Raw genomic sequence first — 23347 nt, 5'->3', positions numbered from 1 at the left:
GACTGCCACTCCAGGTCAGTAATAGCTTGGAATCCCCCCCACCTCAGCTGAACTTTAAGGACCATGTCCAGATTTCCCCAGGCCTTTGAAACAACCCAAACCTCAGTTTGTGCACAGCATTGCCAGTTCCAATGCATCAATATGCTCCCTATCTGTAAATATCAAGCAGCAAAACTGCAGATCGAACTCAAAGAATGCAGGTACATAAAGTTGGAAAAATAAATTTAAATAGCGACGTTTATAGAATTTTACAGTGCAAGAGGCCATTCGGCCCATCGTGCCTGTGCCGGCTCTTTGACAGAGCTAACCAATTAGTCCCACTCCCCCGCTCTTTCCCCATAGCCCTGCAAATTTTAAACAGTTAAAACTGTAATTATGAATTTAGGCATCGCCTACTCGACATTCCCGCTCGGTCCTAAATAGAAACTAGGTGCTTCCCCCACGAGGACAAGGTGGCGAGGGGTGGGGAAGGAGGGGAATACAGATGAAACATCCTGGAGACAGCTCTCACTCAAATCTGAACAGCCATTGCAAAAACAGCCTCGGCAGAGGCATGGGGCAGGTTGGCTGTCCATCCAGTCAGACTAGGTGGGAAGAGAGAAGTAAAATAGTAATGACCTAAAAAGCAAATTAAAATAAATTAGTAATTTGTATTTTAGTTCATTTGGGAATAAAAGCACTTGTGATTATTCAAATATATCTTCTTAAGCGCTGATCCAAACTGCAGGAGCCTCACATCACTGCCTGAGTATAGTCTGCCCACTCAGCTGATGCTAAACAGCCACAGCTAAGGTCTCTCGAGAGGAAAACAAAGAATAATTAGGACATTAAAAAAAAAAGTACCTCATCACATTGTACAAGGCAGGTGCTGTCACAGCCGCACATTATCTGGAATGACAGGATCCTAGTCAGTGCCCTCAGGGGGAAAAAGGACAGGAACCACAGACTGCCTACATCCTGGAGACTAGACCAAAAGCTGGATCCAAGCTCAAAAATATCTCCCTTCACACCCCGAAATGATAATTGGCACAGAACACAGCAGCAACACATCCAGACACAGAGCGGTTTCCAATCCAGGGGCAAACGTCGCACAGCTAGTTTACTTTATGTATGTTGAGTGCAAGAGAATGTAGTCACCGTTGTAATGTGGGAAATGTGGCAGCCAATTTGCGCACAGCAAGCTCCCACAAACAGCAATGTGATGATGATCAGATAATCTGTTTTAGTGATGTTCATTGACGGATAAATATTGGCCAGGACACCGGGGAGAACTCCCCTGCTCTTCTCCAAAATAGTGCTGTGGGATCTTTTACGTCCACTTGAGAGAGCAGACAGGGCCTCGGTTTAACGTCTCATCCGAAAGACGGCACCTCCAACAATGCAGCACTGCCTCAGTACTGCACTGAAGTGTCAGCCTAGATTTTGTACTCAAGTCTCTGGAGTGGGACTGAACCCACAATCTTCTGACTGAGGCAAGGGGCTACCAACTGAGCCACGGCTGACCCTTAACAAGGTTCAATATGAGAGATGTAGAACTGAGAAACTTCTTTATACAGAGAGTTGGGAGGCTGTGAAATTATTTTCCAGGGTTAATGGTCGAGTCAAAATCTGCCAGGTTTCAAATTAAACTGAATGGTGGACGAAGGAAAATGGGTTGAAATGATTTGGGAATAGGTTGGATAAGTGGGATTAGAACTATTTGCTAGCATGCAATGGGTAAGTGCTGACAAAGCCTAGTTGGACCGAATAGCAACGTTCTATGTATCTCGATGCAGGGTGAAAATCATTCATTTTAAAGTGAAGGGATAGATGGAAAAATCACAGGCTATGGGCCCACGATTACCTGACCTGCTTTCCCTGTGGGCATTGCTTCTCCCAGTCAGTGGCCAATTGTTTCTTCCCCTCTTCAATTTCTCCCCCAGTCCTTCTCCCCTAAAGGCAACTGGCTCATGCCGAGTACAGTTACAGGTACGGTGATCTCTCTAGTACCTTCCCCAAGTAGATATTCTTCCCGTGAAAGTAGGTTATTTGGCTATGAGGGCCACTCAATCCTGCCCTCATCCGCCATCCATACTTCCAGCAGAGTAACAAATCAGGAGTGGGAACCCTGCTCCTTCTACTCCGCTCTAACCCGGGACAATTGCAGCATCTCCACAACTGCGCTGGCTGAGATTACCTGACCTGACCCAATCCAGATCAGGGACTGAACCTGGGGCCTTCCCCATCACTGGTGCTCAGTAACACCCTGCAATGTACATTTAACCACCGAGTCATTAGGAGGAAGGGAGCAGCAACAGTGGCCCCGAATGAGACAGTCCTTCGATGTCTCCTCACCACACTGGAAGGTGCTTGGCCTTCGCTTGGTGCCTCCTTACAGCTCAGACAATGAAACTTGGAAGGGGTGGAGGAGAAACAGGGAAGAGTTGAATTTAATACATCTTGGTGCTCCGTGGAACTTTACAGTAACTAGCAATTTATAAAGCGGTACAGTCCCCGCCGCATATACCGGGCATACTCGTGCTAACATGATTTACCCGTCGCATGCAATGGACAGTAAAACTATAATCGGTTGTAGCAACGAAATAACTCCCAAAACTGGCTGAAGTCTTAACAACTACAGCAGGCCGTCGGAACGGTAACAGTGCAAACAGCTGGCTGGAGCCGCTTTAAGACCTGACTGTGCCTGGAATCAGCGGAGCTTTTAAATCGGTGAGTACTGAGCTGCACGGAATCAGCGGAGCTTTTAAATTGGTGAGTACTGAACTGCACAGAATAGCCGGCACACTTAATATGGTTGACGCCTATGGCGATGGTAAATGGTCAGCGCCATTTGCCCGATATAGGCGGCTGTTGGGGCTAAGCGCGGATGGTGTAAGCGGTGGGGACTGTATCGCAGTGTAAAAAAAATTACAAATACACCTCATCTGACAGAAGCAATACGTTTTTAAAAATCATAACTCTAAGGGGTTTAGATTGGAGTGATTACCAAAATATTGAAATGTAGAACAAAACAACTTGTATTTATATTGCACCTTTAACGTAGTAAAACTTCCCAAGGTGCTTCACAGGGGCGTTTTAAAACAAAATTTCACACCGAGCCACATAAGGGCAGATGACCAAAAGCTTGGTCAAAGAGGTAGGTTTCAAGGAGCATCTTAAAGGAGGAAAGAGAGGTAGAGAGGCGGAGAAGTTTAGGGAGAGAATTCCAGAGCTTAGGGTCTTGGCAGCTGAAGGCACAGCCAATGGTGGAGTGATTAAAATCAGGGATCTGCAAGAGGCCAGAATTAGAGGAGCGCAGATATCTCGGGGTGGGGTGGTTGTAGGGCTGGAGGAGATTACAGAGATAGGATGGGGTGAGGCCATGAAGGGATTTAAAAACAAGGATGAGAATTTTAAAATCGAGAATTTGCTTAACCGGGTGCCAATGTAAATCAGCGAGCACAGGGGGAGATGGGTGAACGGGGCTTGGTGCAAAATAGGATACGGGCAACAAATGTCGAATCAGAGATGCAGCGTTCGTTATGATCAGTACTTCCACCCCCCCCCATCCCCGCCAGACTGAACTGTTGTAACTTGTGCTCGCAGTCCCAGCACATTCACCGTACGAGACTGACTGGGGAGGTTACAGAGCACCAGCAGAGCTCGGGGCCAATACTGAGAGTCAGTAACAGAACCTGTTCTACATGCTTGAGCAGAATTTTCTTTTGCAGTTGTATGCAAATGGCCTATGGGACACTTAAAATATAAAACACACACACACACACAGACATGTTAGCAACAGGAAAATAAAAGGTCATGCTCCAAACAGAGGCTGGAGCTGCCCAACAACTTCCTTTTCCATTCGAAATCCTTCGGTTCAGAAAATCCTTTTTACATTAAAACTGCAACCCAGTAGAAATTGCAAATCACAGCCCCCAATAAAAATCTACAGTCATATTTTTGCCTTTTAACCTTTAACCTGAACCTTTACAATACAATTACAGGTGGTGGTGATCCTCTAGCAAGGTCATAGGAACAGGAGTAGGCCAGTGGACACCTCAAGCCTGTTCCGTCATTCAATGAGACCATGGCTGATCTGCACCTCAACTCTATTTACCCGCCTTGGCTCCATATTCCCCAATACCATTATCTAACAAAAATCTATGAATCTATAGTACCTTCCCCAAGTAGATATTCGTCTTGTGACAGTAGGTTATTCGGCCATTGTGAGCCTGTCATGGATGTACACAATCCTGTCCTCGTCCGCCATCCACACTTCCAGCAGAGTAACAATCAGGAATGGGAACCCTGCTCCTTCTACTCTGCTCTAACCCGGGACAACTGCAGCGTCTCCACAGCTGCCCTGGCTGAGATCACCTCACCTGACCTGACCCAATCCAGACCAGGGATTGAACCTGGGGTCTTCCCCATCATGCGTGCTCAGTAACACGCTGGGGAATTTTTAGGGAAATCTCATTTAATGAAAGATTCAGCATGTAACACTGGTACAAGAAAGAAAGCAAAAGACCAAAGAGAAAATTCCCTTCCCCCCCTTTCACCTCCTTGGTCTCTCTTGTGCCAAGCACCATCTGGTGATCAAGACAGTCAGTCAGCACCTGTCCCAGGGTCTCCACTAATGTCATTTTGAAACCAAATGCTAGGAAGTCCCAGTGTTGTCAACTCTGGTTGGCCATATTTCTGGAGTTTCCACATGACCTCACACCTCCAAGCAGCCCTTTTTGCCCCATCTCCAATATTTTCATAAGTAATAAACAAAAAAAGTGTTCAAAGATAATGAAAAAATACAAAATTATTTTTTAATGCCCCTATAATTATATCCCCTAGTTGCACGCAGTAGGGCCCAGGAGATTAATCACAATTCCTGGAGACACCAGGACAATCCTGGGGGGTTGGCAGCCCTTGGAAGTACAAGTGGTCCGAGAGTCTGGGTCCCCCTCCTTTCTCCCCTAGGAATAGTTCCGCTTCCAACAAGGTGCCTCAACACAGCGAAGGTCACAAACCCAGAACGTGGAGCACCATGGGTGCAGGTGTATACTACTATACCACCCCAGGAAAGTCATTTTTAATTAGCTGGCAGTATATACAATGGCTTAAAAAAAGGAACTGAATGAGTTTCAATCCCCGGCTATTGGTCCCAATACCAAGGATCCTTTACACTATTAGAAAGAAAGAAAGAAAAAACATGCCTTTATATAGCACCTTTCACAACCTCAGGGCGTCCCAAAGCGCTTTACAGCAAATGAAGTACTTTCTGAAGTGTAGTCACTGTTGTAATGTAGGAAACACGGCAGCCAAATTGTGCACAGCAAGCTCCCACAAACAATAATGCGATAATGATCAATTAATCTGTTTTTAGTCATGGTAGTTGAGGGCTAAATATTGTCCAGGACACCGGGGAGAACTCCCCTGCTCTTTTTCGAAATCACGCTATGGTATCTTTTACTACCACCTAACAGGGCAGACGGGACCTCGGTTTAACATCGCCTCCGAAATAAAAATTAGTTAACGAGAGTAATTATCGGGCTTTGGGAAACACAATGCAGAAATTTTGTAACAGGTTTTATTCGTTGTTCGAGCAAATCATGAGGGTGATAAAGAAATTCTGCAGACTATTTTTATAAAATCTAACCCGCTAACATGGCCGCATGCAAATATTACCTTATGTATGCATAACGAGCATCCCACACTGCTCTTCACAACCATAATTTCGGGGACTTTGTTTTTGAACGTGTTTGTATGCAATGCCTTTGTCTATTGTTTTAAACACCTCCGCTAAATTAGACAAAGAAATACAAATGAAGGCACGCCACTCTTTCCGCAGCGTACTTTCAAAGTCGGAGTCTTTCTCGGACTGAATTAAATTCTTTCCCTCGGCTATTAGGCAATAAACGCATTCTCGTTGCTGTAAATATTTTAGCAATTACTGCACTCTGGCAGAATTAATCGTTAAATTGAATGATTACTGCAGTAATCCATGCTAAGCAGCCTCAAATCATGATAATCACTCATTGAAGACAAGAGATTTATAGCACCTTATTGGAGAAAAATAAATAAATAGCATCTAATGCATTCGAGACACCTGGTGATGTGCTGCACTGTTACGCTCCAACTGTGCATCATGGGTAATGAAGCCTCATGCGCTCAGGTGTTAAGATGGTCGCACTGCTCTGCCTTCAGGCAATCTCCTGCAACAGGAACCCACCTCCACACACCATTAGCCAGCACAGCTATAAAACTCTGCGCTAACAAGCCGATTACACGCAACATTAGAGACTGGACATTTCTACAACCTGCCTCAACTGAAAGATCTATCAAAATAAGCAGCACCAGCAAAGTGCAGTGCTCACCCTTCTCCACTAGTCCAAGTGCTTTGCCCACAATTCATTAGATCAATTCTGTTCCAAATTTAAAAATGTTTGGCAACTCCCACCCCCCGCCCCGCCCCGCCCCGCACCCCTCCTCAGTGATCTGCTGGAAGAACACAGGCCAATATACGAGTGAGGTGATCTTTAAATGGAGGTTCCGAGTGTGGCCCCTTGGTGAATGGACTATGGAAAATATCTCCAGAGGCAATGGTTTGATGGCATCAAGACTCGTGTTGACCGTTCCACTTGCAACACTTCCAGTGTACCAGGTACCAGCAGCTGCTCTTACTTATGCCCTGCCTGTCCTAGAAATCTCAGACCCTTTCCAAACCACTTTCTAAAGGCTCTTCGGAACCAGAGTCAAAAGCATTTAGGTTTTAAGCCCATAGCCGCAGACCCCTCTTCAGCTTCATGTTTGAAGAGCAGAAAGGTTAATCTGACCAAGGGTCTCATTGCAGACAGCTTTAAAATAATCTTTACCTTTCTTTTCCTTCTTCTGTAATCTCCTTGCATCTCTGGGAAAGCAACTGGACACTTACTCTAACAATACTGATCTACGGTCAGCCACTGGCAGGTGCTCAGGGGGCCACACTGCCGGTTTTCTCTTCTCCCTCAGCACAATTACACACACTCCACTCCCTGCAGATTAACACCATCACCATGTCCTCCACCCCACTCCCCCAGATGCACACCTTTTCCGATATACACGCTGTACATCTCCTCCTCCTCTCTTTCCCATACCCTCGCTCTCCAATGCCCCTCATACCCATTTTCTTCTCTCTTCCCCTGCAATACCCCCACTCTCCTCTCCCACTACACACACTCTCTCTCCGCTCCCCGTCCCACTACACGCTTTCCCTTCGCACTCAGATACACACTCTCTCCATTCAGTGCCTGCCTCTCTCCATTCAGTGCCTGCCTGTGACTCAGATCAGGAAGTCACCCGTGGAGGAAGGCTAGTGCAAACCCACATCAGACTGACCTGGGCCTCCCATTTTCTGTGTTACAATGTGTCAAGGTGCTAGGTGGTCCTTTTACTCCTGTGCCACAACTTAAGGGGACAAGTAAGCAATCTCTGATAAAGCTGCTGTGACCAGCACAAAAACAATGCGGTCTTGTCCTTGGATATTGCCCTCCGTCCACATGGGCAAAGACCTTCACCTTTGCTCTAAGCCAGCTGCCAACAAACCCATTGACAGACATCAGCAACTTTCTGTGTGAGGATGGGAGAAAGTGCCATTAGTCCACAGGGCAGACCGTTTGTATCCTAATGTGTTGCGCTTTATCTTAACCTTCAACTAACGTCACTAACTGCACGGGAAACAACTTTCAATTTTACAGCAGGGAGTGGGTAAGGGGGGGAAAAATAGAATGAACATTGGAGCAAGAGACAACCATTCAACCCCGCAAGCCTGTTCTGCCATTAAATTAGGTCATGGCTGATCTGTACCTGAACACCATTTACCCGCCTTTGCTCCACATCCCTTGAAAATTGGAGGTCCAGGTCAGTCTGACGGTGGATAGGCAATAGCTCACATTTAAGGAATGAATGCATGAATTGCAACAGTTATACATTCCTTTCTGGAGCAAAAACACAAAAGGAAAAGTGGCCCAACCATGGCTAACAAAAGAAATTAAGGATAGTGTTAGATCCAAAGAGGAGTCATATAAACTTGCCAGAAAAAGTAGCAAGCCTGAGGATTGGGAGCATTTTAGAGTTCAGCAAAAAAGGACCAAGAGATTGATTAAGGAGGGAAAAATAGAGTATGAGAGTAAACTTGCAAGGAACATAAAAGCAGACTGTAAAAGCTGCTACAAGTATGTAAAAAGAAAAAGATTAGTGAAGACAAATGTAGGTCCCTTACAGTCAGAAACGGGACAGTTTATAATGGGGAACAAGGAAATGGCAGAGCAATTAAACAAATACTTTGGTTCTGATTTCACAGAAGAGGACACAAATAGCTTCCCAGAAATGCGAGGGAACCAAGGGTCTAGTGAGAAGGAAGAATTACAGGAAATTAGTATTAGTAAAAAAATAGTGCTGGAGAAATTAATGGGACTGAAAGCTGATAAATCCCCAGGGCCTGATAACCTGCATCCCAGAGTACTAAAAGGTAGCCATGGAAATAGTGGATGCATTGGTTGTCATCTTCCAAAATTCTATAGACTATGGAACAGTTCCTGCAGATTGGAGGGTGGCAAATGTAACCACACTATTTAAAACAGGGAGAGAAAAGAGGGAACTACAGACCGGTTAGCCTAACATCAGTAGTAGGGAAAATGCTAGAATCTATTATAAAGGATGTGATAACAGGACACTTAGAAAATATCAACAGGATTAGACAAAGATATGAAAGGGAAATCATGTTTGACAAACCTACTGGAGTTTTTTGAGGATGTAACTGGTAGAATAGATAAGGGAGAACCAGTGGATGTGGTGTATTTGGATTTTGAGAAGGCCTTTGATAAAGTCCCACATAAGAGGTTAGTGTGCAAAATTAAAGCACATGGGATTGGGGGGTAATATACTGGCATGGACTGAAAATTGGTTAACAGACAGGAAACAGAGAGTAGGAATAAATGGGTCTGTTTCGGGGTGGCAGGCGGTGACTAGTGGGGTACCGCAGGATCAGTGCTTGGGCCCCAGCTATTCACAATATGTATCAATGATTTGGATGAGGGAACCAAATGTAATATTTCCAAGTTTGCCGACACGAAACTAGGTGGGATTGTGAGTTGTGAGGCAAAGAGGCTTCAAGGCGATTTAGGCAAATTGAGTGAGTGGGCAAATACATGGCAGATGCAGTATAACGTGGATAAATGCGAAGTTATCCACTTCGGTAGGAAAAACAGAAAGGTAGAGTATTATTTAAATGGTGATAGATTGGGAAATGTTGATGTACAAAGGGACCTGGGTGTCCTTGTACACCAGTCACTGAAAGCAAACATGCAGGTGCAGCAGACAATTAGGAAGGCAAATGGTATATTGGTCTTCATTGCAAGAGGATTTGAGTACAGGAGCAAGGATGTCTTACTAGTTATACAGGGCCTTGGTGAGACCACACCTGGAGTACTGTGTGCAGTTTTGGTCTCCTTACCTAAGAAAGGATATACCTGCCATAGAGGGAGTGCAGAGAAGGTTCACCAGACTGATTCCTGGGATGGCAGGACTGTCGTATGAGGAGAAATTGAATCGACTAGGCCTGTATTCACTAGAGTTTAGGAGAATGAGAGGGGATCTCATTGAAACGTATAAAATTCTGACAGGGCTAGACAGACTAGATGCAGGGAGGATGTTTTCCCTGGCTGGGGTGTCTAGAACGAGGGGTCACAGTTTCAGGATAAGGGGTAAGCCATTTAGGACTGAGATGAGGAGAAATTGCTTCACTCAGAGGGTGGTGAACCTGTGGAATTCTCTACCACAGAAGGCTGTGGAGGCCAAGTCACTGAATATATTTAAGGAGATAGATTTCTAGACGCAAAAGGCATCAAGGGGTATGGGGAGAGAGCTGGAATATGGTATTGAGATAGAGGATCAGCCATGATCATATTGAATGGCGGAGCAGGCACGAAGGGCCGAATGGCCTACTCCTGCTCCTATTTTTCTATCCTATGTTTCTACCCTTTACCTAACAAAAATCTAGCGTTCTTAGTCTTGATGAATCCAAAAGCCACAAAGTTTCAAGATGCACGTGCCTTTTAAAATTAATCTTTTTGCAAAACAAAAACTTTGTGCAATACCATGAAGAGTGCTGTGTGCACTTGGGCTATAATCAGTACATCTTCAGTTCTGTGCCAAGTTGGTCAACTACAGGATAGGGTGTCATCAACTGTGCCGAAGGACACACAGCCCATCAGATATTCAAAGCTCCCAGAACAGCATGTTAAACGTTGTAGCAAACAGGCAACACAAGACTTGCGGTACATTTGTACCCTCTTAGTGCCGAGTTGGATAGAATCTAATACTGGTTGTAGTAACTCGTCCAGCAGTCAATAGGATTCTCTAACATAACTAATCATAAACCATCGATCCTTCCTGGGAGCATCCTCACATAAGTGGATGGAATAAATCAATCACAGGCATCCACTGTGATAACCACTGTAAACAAAATGGATAGGAGACTGAAACTGTCCCCGCCTGCTCCTCATACATGAAATGCACAGTACTTTAAATTGGTAAGTTTTATTGGTCAGCTGAGCTTCTGACAGAAAGGAAGCAGTCTCCAAAAATCCACACAGGTGGTGTTTGTCTGAGTAAACGGTGCATGCTTTCTCATCGTTGGGATGCAACCCACTTGCCCAACTCCAGAGTTCAGGCGCAGGTTAGAAGAGCCTGAGCTTAGGGACCCGAAAGTGTACAGGGCTGCTGCTGGAGTTTAACCTGCTATTGTCCAATAAGCCAGCCAGCTGGAGTAAATCAATGACTGAAGCCGCCTCTTAGCACTCAGTGCCTGCTGGGTACTTAAATGGTACCGATTTGGAAAATCACTGCCGGCCTCCAATGTAAAGCCAGTCCACGCCGATTTCTGGAGCAACCGGCAGACACCGCTACCATCAGCTCTCGTAACCACAGTGCCAGCTTTTCACAAAGTTACTGTGAGGCAATGAAAAATCAGGGAAACAGAGTTAACGTTTTAGGTCTGTGACCCTTCATCAGAACTGGAAAAAGTTAGAGATGTAACAGATTTTAAACAGGTGCAGGGGCAGGGAAAGGGGGAAAGAACAAAAGGGAAGGTCTGCGATAGTTGGAAGGCAGGAGAGATTAAATGACAAAAGGGATGATTGTACAAAGCAAAAGGAGATGGTAATGGGACAAGTAAAGAAACAAAAGATGGGTCTCGAGGAGGTGTAAATGGGAACAGCAGAATCAGTACCAACAGCTGCTGTTTGAAAGGAATGGGAGCAGTGGTTATGATCTGAAATTGTTGAACTCGAGGTTCCAGACAGCCGCTGTTGGTAATGATTCTGCTGGCGCCATTTACAGCTCCTCGAGACCCATCTTTTGTTTCTTTACTTGTCCCATTACCATCTCCTTTCACCTTGCCCCATCATCCCTTTTGTCATTTAATCTCCTGCCTTCCACCCCCTCCCTTTTGTTCTTTCCTCCCCACCGCGCTGCTGCACTTGCTTAAAACCAGTTACATCGGGAACATTTTCCAGTTTTGGCGAAGGGTCGCAGACCTGAAACGTTAACTGTTTCTTTCTCTACAGATGCTGCCCGGCCAGCTCAATATTTCCAGCATTTCATGAAGGGTTCCTCCATCCCGCTCCCTCCCAATGAAGCGTGTCCCCATCCCGCTCCCTCCCAATGAAGCGTGTCCTCCATCCCGCTCCCTCCCAATGAAGCGTGTCCTCCATCCCGCACCCTCCCAATGAAGCGTGTCCCCATCCCGCTCCCTCCCAATGAAGCGAGTCCCTCTCCCGCTCCCACCCAATGAAGCGTGTCCCCATCCCGCTCCCTCCCAATGAAGCGTGTCTTCCATCCCGCTCCCTCCCAATGAAGCGTGTCCCCATCCCGCTCCCTCCCAATGAAGCGTGTCCCCATCCCGCTCCCTCCCAATGAAGCGTGTCCTCCATCCCGCTCCCTCCCAATGAAGCGTGTCCTCCATCCCGCTCCCTCCCAATGAAGCGTGTCCCCATCCCGCTCCCTCCCAATGAAGCGTGTCCCCATCCCGCTCCCTCCCAATGAAGCGTGTCCCTCTCCCGCTCCCTCCCAATGAAGCGTGTCCTCCATCCCGCTCCCACCCAATGAAGCGTGTCCCCATCCCGCTCCCTCCCAATGAAGCGTGTCTTCCATCCCGCTCCCTCCCAATGAAGCGTGTCCCCATCCCGCTCCCTCCCAATGAAGCGTGTCTTCCATCCCGCTCCCTCCCAATGAAGCGTGTCCCTCTCCCGCTCCCACCCAATGAAGCGTGTCCCCATCCCGCTCCCTCCCAATGAAGCGTGTCCCCATCCCGCTCCCTCCCAATGAAGCGTGTCCTCCATCCCGCTCCCTCCCAATGAAGCGTGTCCTCCATCCCGCTCCCTCCCAATGAAGCGTGTCCCCATCCCGCTCCCTCCCAATGAAGCGCGTCCCCATCCCGCTCCCTCCCAATGAAGCGTGTCCCCATCCCGCTCCCTCCCAATGAAGCGTGTCCCCATCCCGCTCCCTCCCAATGAAGCGTGTCCCCATCCCGCTCCCACCCAATGAAGCCTGTCCCTCTCCCCGCTCCCTCCCAATGAAGCGTGTCCCTCTCCCCGCTCCCTCCCAATGAAGCGTGTCCCCATCCCGCTCCCTCCCAATGAAGCGAGTCCCCATCCCGCTCCCTCCCAATGAAGCGAGTCCCCATCCCGCTCCCTCCCAATGAAGCGAGTCCCCATCCCGCTCCCTCCCAATGAAGCGTGTCCACATCCCGCTCCCTCCCAATGAAGCGTGTCCCTCTCCCCGCTCCCTCCCAATGAAGCGTGTCCCCATCCCGCTCCCTCCCAATGAAGCGTGTCCCCATCCCGCTCCCTCCCAATGAAGCGTGTCCCCATCCCGCTCCCTCCCAATGAAGCGTGTCCCCATCCCGCTCCCTCCCAATGAAGCGTGTCCCCATCCCGCTCCCTCCCAATGAAGCGAGTCCCCATCCCGCTCCCTCCCAATGAAGCGTGTCCCCATCCCGCTCCCTCCCAATGAAGCGTGTCCCCATCCCGCTCCCACCCAATGAAGCGTGTCCCCATCCCGCTCCCTCCCAATGAAGCGTGTCCCCATCCCGCTCCCTCCCAATGAAGCGTGTCCTCCATCCCGCTCCCTCCCAATGAAGCGTGTCCTCCATCCCGCTCCCTCCCAATGAAGCGTGTCCCCATCCCGCTCCCTCCCAATGAAGCGTGTCCCCATCCCGCTCCCTCCCAATGAAGCGTGTCCCCATCCCGCTCCCTCCCAATGAAGCGTGTCCCCATCCCGCTCCCTCCCAATGAAGCGTGTCCCTCTCCCGCTCCCTCCCAATGAAGCGTGTCCTCATCCCACTCCCTCCCAATGAAGCGTGTCCCCATCCCGCTCCCTCCCAATGAAGCATGTCCCCATCCCGCTCCCACCCAATGAAGCCTGTCCCCATCCCGCTCCCTCCCAATGAAGCGTGTCCCCATCCCGCTCCCTCCCAATGAAGCGAGTCCCCATCCCGCTCCCTCCCAATGAAGCGAGTCCCCATCCCGCTCCCTCCCAATGAAGCGAGTCCCCATCCCGCTCCCTCCCAATGAAGCGTGTCCACATCCCGCTCCCTCCCAATGAAGCGTGTCCCTCTCCCCGCTCCCTCCCAATGAAGCGTGTCCCCATCCCGCTCCCTCCCAATGAAGCGTGTCCCCATCCCGCTCCCTCCCAATGAAGCGTGTCCCCATCCCGCTCCCTCCCAATGAAGCGTGTCCCCATCCCGCTCCCTCCCAATGAAGCGTGTCCCCATCCCGCTCCCTCCCAATGAAGCGTGTCCCCATCCCGCTCCCTCCCAATGAAGCGTGTCCCCATCCCGCTCCCTCCCAATGAAGCGTGTCCTCCATCCCGCTCCCTCCCAATGAAGCGTGTCCTCCATCCCGCTCCCTCCCAATGAAGCGTGTCCCCATCCCGCTCCCTCCCAATGAAGCGTGTCCCCATCCCGCTCCCTCCCAATGAAGCGTGTCCCCATCCCGCTCCCTCCCAATGAAGCGTGTCCCTCTCCCGCTCCCTCCCAATGAAGCGTGTCCTCATCCCACTCCCTCCCAATGAAGCGTGTCCCCATCCCGCTCCCTCCCAATGAAGCATGTCCCCATCCCGCTCCCACCCAATGAAGCCTGTCCCCATCCCGCTCCCTCCCAATGAAGCGTGTCCCCATCCCGCTCCCTCCCAATGAAGCGAGTCCCCATCCCGCTCCCTCCCAATGAAGCGAGTCCCCATCCCGCTCCCTCCCAATGAAGCGAGTCCCCATCCCGCTCCCTCCCAATGAAGCGTGTCCACATCCCGCTCCCTCCCAATGAAGCGTGTCCCTCTCCCCGCTCCCTCCCAATGAAGCGTGTCCCTCTCCCCGCTCCCTCCCAATGAAGCGTGTCCCCATCCCGCTCCCTCCCAATGAAGCGTGTCCCCATCCCGCTCCCTCCCAATGAAGCGTGTCCCCATCCCGCTCCCTCCCAATGAAGCGTGTCCCCATCCCGCTCCCTCCCAATGAAGCGTGTCCCCATCCCGCTCCCTCCCAATGAAGCGTGTCCCCATCCCGCTCCCTCCCAATGAAGCCTGTCCCCATCCCGCTCCCTCCCAATGAAGCGTGTCCCCATCCCGCTCCCTCCCAATGAAGCAAGTCCCTCTCCCCGCTCCCTCCCAATGAAGCGTGTCCCCATCCCGCTCCCTCCCAATGAAGCCTGTCCCCATCCCGCTCCCTCCCAATGAAGCGTGTCCCCATCCCGCTCCCTCCCAATGAAGCGTGTCCCTCTCCCACTCCCTCCCAATGAAGCGTGTCCCTCTCCCCGCTCCCTCCCAATGAAGCCTGTCCCCATCCCGCTCCCTCCCAATGAAGCGTGTCCCCATCCCGCTCCCTCCCAATGAAGCGTGTCCCTCTCCCGCTCCCTCCCAATGAAGCGTGTCCCTCTCCCCGCTCCCTCCCAATGAAGCGTGTCCCCATCCCGCTCCCTCCCAATGAAGCGTGTCCCTCTCCCGCTCCCTCCCAATGAAGCAAGTCCCTCTCCCCGCTCCCTCCCAATGAAGCGTGTCCCCATCCCTCTCCCCGCACCCTCCCAACATTCACAAGGAGGGGTAGGAGTGCGCAAGTATTCAAACTAAAGTTAGTGCTCGTGTCTAAAACAGCGTTGCCGTAGCCACATCTGTGGCCATTCAGCAATTCCTGTTGGACAGCACTGTGCGAGGGCACCAATTCACATTCATGACACACCATCAAGATCTACACTTTCTGCAGCTCAACAGGATTACAGTACTTTTGCGCATGGAACACCATGTGCGGGGGGGGGGATCAACCACTCTTGAACCTGGGGAAGGATCTGACACGTGCACCCTTGAAGGGTTTCTTTGGTGCTTTGTAAACTCAGGTTGGTTTCAAAACTCACCAGTTCTGGACCTTCAGAGTTCCAGGTGGATATGAAGCCTCTGCCCTCCCAAGGGAGTCAACGCCAGATCCTTAATTACCCCCTGCGGTTGGAACAGCATGCCTCACATTTGGAAGGGAAGAAAGAGTTAAGCTCTTGGAAATGAAAGCAAAGCTCGTAAAGTGTTTGGCTCCTCCGCCATCCTCTTCTATCAGACCATGAAAATTCCGTGCATTGATGAAACGGTTTGTTCAAAGAAATGAACGACAGGAAAGAAAACAACATGTGTTAGCACTAGCGTTGTGTAGATTGGATTTTAGATAATGCCAAGAAACAAAGTAGAAATTAATACCACAGCAACATTTGCTCCTCGTTTTCTTTTTAAAAAGAGAAAATACTGCACGTGTGGTCTCAACAACAGCTGCTCCTGGCCAGGTCAGCTGCAATGAACAAATCTCACTGCACACACACACACACGCACAATACCCAATAGCTTAATATTTGGATTGACACTGGGTGGGTTATGGCACTACGTTTGCAGATTTTGAAGAATAGCAGGGGAGTTCTTCCCACACGGCAAGTTCCACTCGCAGCCGTGGCGTGCAAGCGCAACCCGAAGGAGGATAATGGAGGTGCCCTTTCCTAACCGACTCAACCGATGAGGTGCAAGAAAGAAAGAACTTGCATTTGTATAGAGCCTTGTATAGGACAGCCCAAACGCTTTACTGCCAATGAAGTACTTACAAAGTGTAGACACTGTTGTAATGTCGGAAATGCCAACTTGTGCACAAACAGGAATTAAATAAATGATCAGATAATCTGTTTTAGTGATGTTGGTTGAGGGATAAATATTAGCCAGGACATCGGGGAGAACTCCCCTGCTCTTGTTCAAAATAGAGCCATGGGATCTTGTGTGGCTGCCTGAGAGAGCAGACGGGACTTCTGCTAAACGTCTCGTTTAAAAACGACGGCACCTTCAACCGTGCAGCGTCAGCCTGGATTGTGTTCAAGTCTCTGGAGTGGGACTTGAACCCGTAACCTTCTGACTCAGAGCCGACAGTGCTACAAACTGAGCCAAGGCCGACACCAAGCAAGTAATCAAAGCAGCGGGAGGCAAAAACTCTGTGTTCTTTCCACTTACAAACTTAACAAGGAAAAAAGTTTTTGATCGCCCGATGGGGTCAGAGAGGAATGTTCGTAAATCTGCGCTTTATACTGTTATAGAATGGTGGCTTTGGGTAATGCCATTACTTTATTTAAAGGAAAATGACCCATCACTGTGTACCTATAGTAATCTAACAGTTCAACGTAAAGGGCATTGACACCGTCTGTGGAGATACTCACAAATGAATCACTCCACCTTCTTGACTGAAGTATGGATATAGGTGGGAAACGGAAGGGAAATTCATTTTGTTTTCTTCCTTTCCTTTCCAATCTTCTGTTACCATGCACAATACCCCAGGTGAGAGGACAGCAGGGTATGGCCTATTCACAGGGCCTCTACCAATGCTGCTCTCCGTCCTACTGCAGCATATACCTAAAGTCAACCCAATGAGATTCTCCATGGAACAATGACCCAGCAGAGACTGGCAAGTCAACAGCATATGGCAGCCCTGGGCACAGGTCCAATTCTCAGCACTCTGTGCCCTGGTACATGGTCGCATGGAGGCAAAGCTATTTTACAAAGACAGTCCTTGTAATGATATCAGCAAATAGTGATGGTATTTGCCTGTTTGATTATGATGCCTTACCAGCATATTTGCCTGATTGATTATTTATGCCTGACCAGCAGAGGGCATGTGAGAGACAAGCAGTTTAGTTTTAGTTTCGTTTTAGATGGAGCTCAAACATGGTGTCTCCTGTAATGCTGTTAACTTAGATGAACAAGCTTTAGATAAAAAGTCATTCTCTTTCATGAATGTGTCGTCATTGAACCCACATACAAATCAATACAGTCCTGAAATATTGTGATTAAAAGAGTGGTAATTTCCATAAACAATGCTGAGCAATGCGCTCAACAGAGTCCCATCTGTCCATCTATTTTATTTTTAATCACTACACGTCAAATAAGTTATTAATACAATGACCATCTAACGTAGGAGTGTCCATGCTTTTTGTCTTCTTGGGCCACTTAGGTCCATACCATGGATCAGAGGGCCACACAGAGTTTAAATGAATATTCCGATCATGGTTCAGAATTCTTCATCCATGTTTCCACGAAAAAAATGACTTGGACCCAAGTGGTTAATGCGTTTTGAGCAGACGATTTGCCAGATGGACAGCCCAATGCCAGGTTGGCCGTCCATAGGCAGCAGCAGACTGTAAGAGGAGAACTCCTGCCCTGATCAGGGAAGAGTCTTAGCTTTTAACGTCAAGTAAAGGGCCCACCAAAGGGGCCTCGTGCACACACACGTTCTTAATTTTTGTAACAGTACGCAAATAGAAGTTGAACTGATTTTACCAAGTGACCATCACACTCAGTTGGGTTTGCTTACTGTGAAAATAAAGCAACTTAGAAACCGAACCAAACGACGCCTCACCTAGCATCAAGTGAGTCTGTTCTCGGAGAGATTTTTAAAAATTCATTCTTGGGATATGGGCGCACCTGGCAAAGCCAGCATTTATTACCCATCCCTCGTTGCCCCCAAGGTGGTAGTGGTGAGCCTTCTTGAACCGCTGTGGTCTGTGTGGTGAAGGCACTCCCACAGTACTGTTAGGGAGGTAGCACCAGGATTTTCACGCAGCGACAATGAAGGAATGGCGATATATGTCCAAGTCAGGGTGATGTGTGAATTGGAGGTGATGGTGTTCCCATGCACCTGCTAGGTGGTAGAGATTGCAGGTTTGGGAAGTACAGTTGAAGAAACATTAAAAGAGGACAGGTGTTCAAGACATGGAAATCCAGTCCAGATCACAAGGGACTTTCGCTGCTACGCTCCCAGGTCCCACTACCACATACAGGACGGTGGGAGTCAGCTTCTGTGAAAAAGCAAGCAAGCAGACTGCGTGAAGTGGTGACAGGCACCACCGAACCAGAGTGGTTTCCTGTGACAGACCCAAATTCGCAACAGTTCCAGTTACTCTGCCTATATCTTAAGCTACATTTACTGATAGATCTTGGCACTCAGATTTAGGACTTATCCAACATCGAGGTTATTGCACTGCAAACAGCTCTTTCCAAACCTCCAGGCCTAGCAAAAAATAGAGATCCATAAGTCAGACCAAGTTGCCAGGACTCGAGGGCTAGATATGGTCCACAGGCCGTAGCTTTGATACCTTGGCCCCAACTTCTCTACCACAATAAACAGTATTCTTAGTCTATATAAACTCAGTCCATACTGTTCTTTGATGGCAAGCCCTTTCTATCCAGTTCAGTCAGCCCACACTGTGGAAATGACTTGACTGCTGGGGAGTGACTGAATAACCATCAAGTGAACTGAGCGCAGCAAAAATATTGGAGAGTGCTAAGGAGTACCACAGCTGAGGGAAGGTGAAGACATTTTGACATTCTCCTGTGTTGTGCTTTCTTTGAGTACTTCATGGTGCCAATCAGCCCCGCAGATAGCCAGATTTTGGCCAAACATATTGCTTCCAGCTACAATGCTGCCGAGGTGAAATGGTTTGGAAAGTAGGCAACCAATTTTTTTTTATTTTTTTTAATCATCACCATCATCAACACCTTGATTCTTTTTTTTAAGCTTTCAAATTCCTTTTTAGGGCACCATTCTATAAGCTGAGAGGGTAGGCTGTCAACCTGTCCTTAGGCTTCCGCCAGCACTGCTCTCCATCCAGCTATTTGGAGAAGCCCAAGAGCGCTGAAGGATTCTCTTCCCACCCTTTGGGACCCGGTCGTCAGCCTCTCCCAGTTTGAGGTCAGAAACTCAGTGTCAGGAGAGGCACGTGGGTGGGTGAACCCACATCCTAGCACTCGTGGAGCAGCGCGTCACTGCACCAATAAGCTGCTTCACTACCAGACTTCCTGTGGTAGGACCTTGCCCATCCCCCACAGTACGAAACAATTGATCAGTAATACAATCAAAACAGTCAAGCACTTGTCGAGAGAACAGACCCTGTACACAAACACCTGCAACATAAAAACTACTGGTCTTCAGTTGGCACCTCCTAAATCATGCCAACCTACCAATGGGTAACTCACGGGGGAAATAGTGGGTGCGCAGCCAATTCCTTAAACACCACCACTCTGGAGCCAGCCTCACCTCACCGACTTAAACATCCGACCACACGTGTCATTTGGTGAAGGAAATGGGTACGGCAAGAATTTCTGCAGCTAGCCCAAATACCATTTGTAAATCATATACAAGGGGATCAGTGTACAAAACAAGCTTTCACAACTCAACACAAAAATCCATGAGGAGAATAAACTTGCATTTATATTTGCCCTCAGGATAACCCAAAGCACCTCACAGCCAATGAAGTACTTTTGAAGTGTAGTCATTGCAGTAGCTAATTTGCCCGCACTAAGATCCTACAAACAGATGAGAAAAATGACTAGTTAATCTGGTTTAAGTGTTGATGATCGAAGGATAAATATTGGCCAGAACACTGGGGAGAACTCCCCTGCTCTTCTAATAGTGCCATGGAATCATTTGCGTCCACCTAAGAGGCACCTCAGTTTAAAATCCCATCTAAAAGACGGCACCTCCGATAGTACAACACTTCCTCAGTACTGCACTGATGTTTCAGCCTAGATTATGTGCTCAAGTACCTCCTGACTCAGAGGCAAAAAATCTAACACTGAGGCCAAGGCTGACAGTCTCAAATCCTTGTACAAGATGGCCAACATTGCAAAGGTTCTAGCCACAGAAATGTTCTATTCACGTATTTGTGATGCCAGCTGACATTTTCTCTCTCTTCTTTCTCATTTCAACCAGCACACTTTTATCAGCTACTGCTCTGCTTCTCCAGCTCGGTGATATTTAAATGGCTACTCCGTCTCCCAACTGCAGCCTTGGCTCCCACGGCCTTCTCTCCGTTTTTATATCTTGCTGGGCTTTCTCTGGTTTAAAAATCAGCAGTAGGAGGCTGGACTGAAGTCAGGAGGAAAACTTGATATTTAAAAATCGGAGTGCTGGAGGAAGGAGCAATGCAAAAATTGTCTGAACAGCTGATATGAATGCATTTGTATGGTGCTGTGTCGACCATCTTTGAGAAAAGTGTTCCACTGGGGGGGGGGGGGGGGGGGGGGGGGAGAGAGGGGAGAGACCGGGTAAGTTGAGGGAGGATATGACGTGCACAGAAGAGGAGTTCTCCCTACGCTTAGCCCCAAACAGGGGCATTTATTTCTACTCACACATAAGTAGGTAGAAGTGTGTATATTAATTCACACAAGCAGGTGCAATAACTATTACACAAGTGTGTACAACGCAAATACACTAACTTGCAAGTTAACTCACGTGAGCAGGTACAGAACCCATGAGTAAGCAGCTATAGTATCTCATACAGATGTGTGTACAGTAACTCTACAAGTACAGTGAGCAAGTATAGTAACTCTTACACGAGTGTGTATACTAAACTCTTCTCCATGTCCAAGTGCAACAACTCACATGAACAGGTACTATAACTCAGATGTACAGTAGCTTGCATACAGTAATTCTTACTTGTACAGTAACTCAGTTACAATGGAGGAGGTAGAACTGTAAAATATGACTATACTTCACACCCATCTGTAACACTGATTTACTTTCTTTTTTTAAAAATGTGCAGACTGATAATCCCTGGAGAAGATATGGCTCTTTAAAGGTTACAATTTAATAATTTGAATAGGAGGCGCTGGAATCACTGAAAACATTGTAAGCTATGCTCAGCTTGCCCTGCCAGCGGGTTGCAATACTGAACACGGGCTGCACTTTTTCCAAAGAGAAGAGAAGAATCACAAGACAACACATTCCCAGCCAGTGTCGGGGCAAAGCTGATAACGTCCAGTGAGCAGTTGCCCTAGTCTCTTGCCCCTGCCAATGCCCCCGGCCCCCACACAATCATGTGACATGGGGTTTACCAGTGTGCAGAAAAACAACTTTGTAAATCTTAAGAGGTCTCTAAATCTATCAGCACTTATATAATTTTTTTTCCAGAGGGATGTTAAATCAGTCAAAAGCTTTGTAAGATTATTCCTTGGAGGGAAATGCTTCCATCAAAAATATTTGGAAACTCAAGCCTGTGCTTCAGCCGCCCACATTTACAAACTGAGATTTCAGGAATGTCCTGATGACAAAATCCCTTTAAAAACAAAAATCCAAACATGTTTAGAGCACAGCCAGTGCAGACTGGATCAGCCAGCTCTAAAGTCAGTATTACATTAATGAAATAACATACCAACTCCATCCCCAGATGGGAGAGGAACACCAGCACAGCCTTAATGGGCTGAATGGCCTGTTTCTGTGCTGGAGCATTCTATGATCAGCAGCCATCTATTTCTGCTAGTGCCTCCACAGGCAGATTCTCCAATCGACTTTTGGATGAGACGTTAAACCAAGACCCCAACATCCGTCTCAGGTGGACATATAAGATCCCAGGGCACTATTCGAAGAAGAGCAACGGAATTTCCCCCGGTGTCCTTGCTAATATTTATCAGTCAACCAACATCACCAAAACAGGTACTCTGGTCATTATCCAATTGTTACTTGTGGGTCCTTGTTGTGCGCAAATTGGCTGCCGCTTTTCCTACATTACAACAATGACTATACTTCAAAGGTACTTCATTGGCTGGAAAGCACTTTGGGATGATGTGAGGTTGTGAAAAGCGCTGTATAAATCCGAGTCTATTTTTGTTTTTCCTGACTCCCTCAAAGCCTCTCCACCATCTCTGGCAATGCTCTGGAAATTGTACAGGAAACTTTTGATTTACCGGCACCTAAATAACCGGAAATCTCGGTTAACCAGCAAAATTCAGGAGTAGGTTCAGGTAAGTTTTACTTCATATTCTACTTGCTTTCCTCCATCTGTTGCTGTGCAAGGGTGTGGCTGCAGCTGTTGCTAAGCTACAGAGATGCTTGGAACTTGTGGCCATTGTTCTGCACTGCAACAGGGTTTGTTGCTTTATACGGAGCTGTCAGCTCTCCGTATCTTTTACTATAGCTTTCGGTTATCTGGAATTTTTGATGAACCGGCACCACGTCGGTCCCGTCGGTGCCGGATAAAAAAAAAGTTTCCTGTACACAGTTCTGTCACACTAAATTACTATAACTTTAACTCATTGGCACTGTACATAAAATCACATTTTAAAATTGGCATCCCTAAGCGCAGTTAATGATAAAGCTCGTTATGTTATGGGCACAGATGAAATGCATCTTCTAACACCCTGGACGCCAATAGAAATTTAAACAGGCATTGTGATAGGTCATTCAGATACATGCTTGTTTACCTGTCTACTATTTTTAACACTAATTCCCCATCAATGCAGTTTTCAAGATGAATTACAAAACTGTCCAGTATGTGAAAGCATTCACGTGAAGAAAGAAGACATTTTATATTGACAGAGCTTGGTTCCATTGTACCAATAATGTTCCATCAGTCAGGGAACCCTATATCTGGTGCCCGCAACACACTATTAATATATAAACGCCTATAAAGATGCGAGAGGCTAGAACTGAGCCATACACTACAGGAAGGCTCAATTTCTTGCTCTGTTCTCCGCTAATTGATCTAATTGGAGCAACAGTTGGGGTGCTATACACAGCGCCAGCCTTCTGTAGTAAACAGCTTTCAACCAACCCAGTATTGTGGACAGTGCGAAACTGATCTCAAGGTACCCGTTATGTCATAGTGAGCCAATAAAAATCAACTGGCAAATTGCACAGAGTCAACAATGTCATCCAGTTTAATATTTGATTATCAATTGGCCTTAATGATGCAGGATATTGGGGTGAGAGAGAGAATCAGCCAGGGTTCCTCCTACTGCTGGAAAGTGCACTTGCGTGGGCATTGGGGGGGGGGGGAAACAG

At 47.7% G+C, this 23347-nt stretch overlaps 1 protein-coding gene across 3 annotated transcripts in view; it reads right to left on the bottom strand.

Moving 5' to 3' along the window:
* Window positions 1–23347, bottom strand: part of dgkza (diacylglycerol kinase, zeta a) — a 516902-nt gene that overhangs the window by 477409 nt on the left and 16146 nt on the right. The gene's annotated exons all lie outside the window — the stretch shown is intronic.

Source organism: Somniosus microcephalus, chromosome 15 (genome assembly GCF_052327205.1).
Source record: "Somniosus microcephalus isolate GS21.2 chromosome 15, FLI_Smic_1.0, whole genome shotgun sequence".
Lineage (NCBI taxonomy): Eukaryota > Metazoa > Chordata > Chondrichthyes > Squaliformes > Somniosidae > Somniosus > Somniosus microcephalus.
This window is presented reverse-complemented; position numbering and strand designations above follow the sequence as displayed.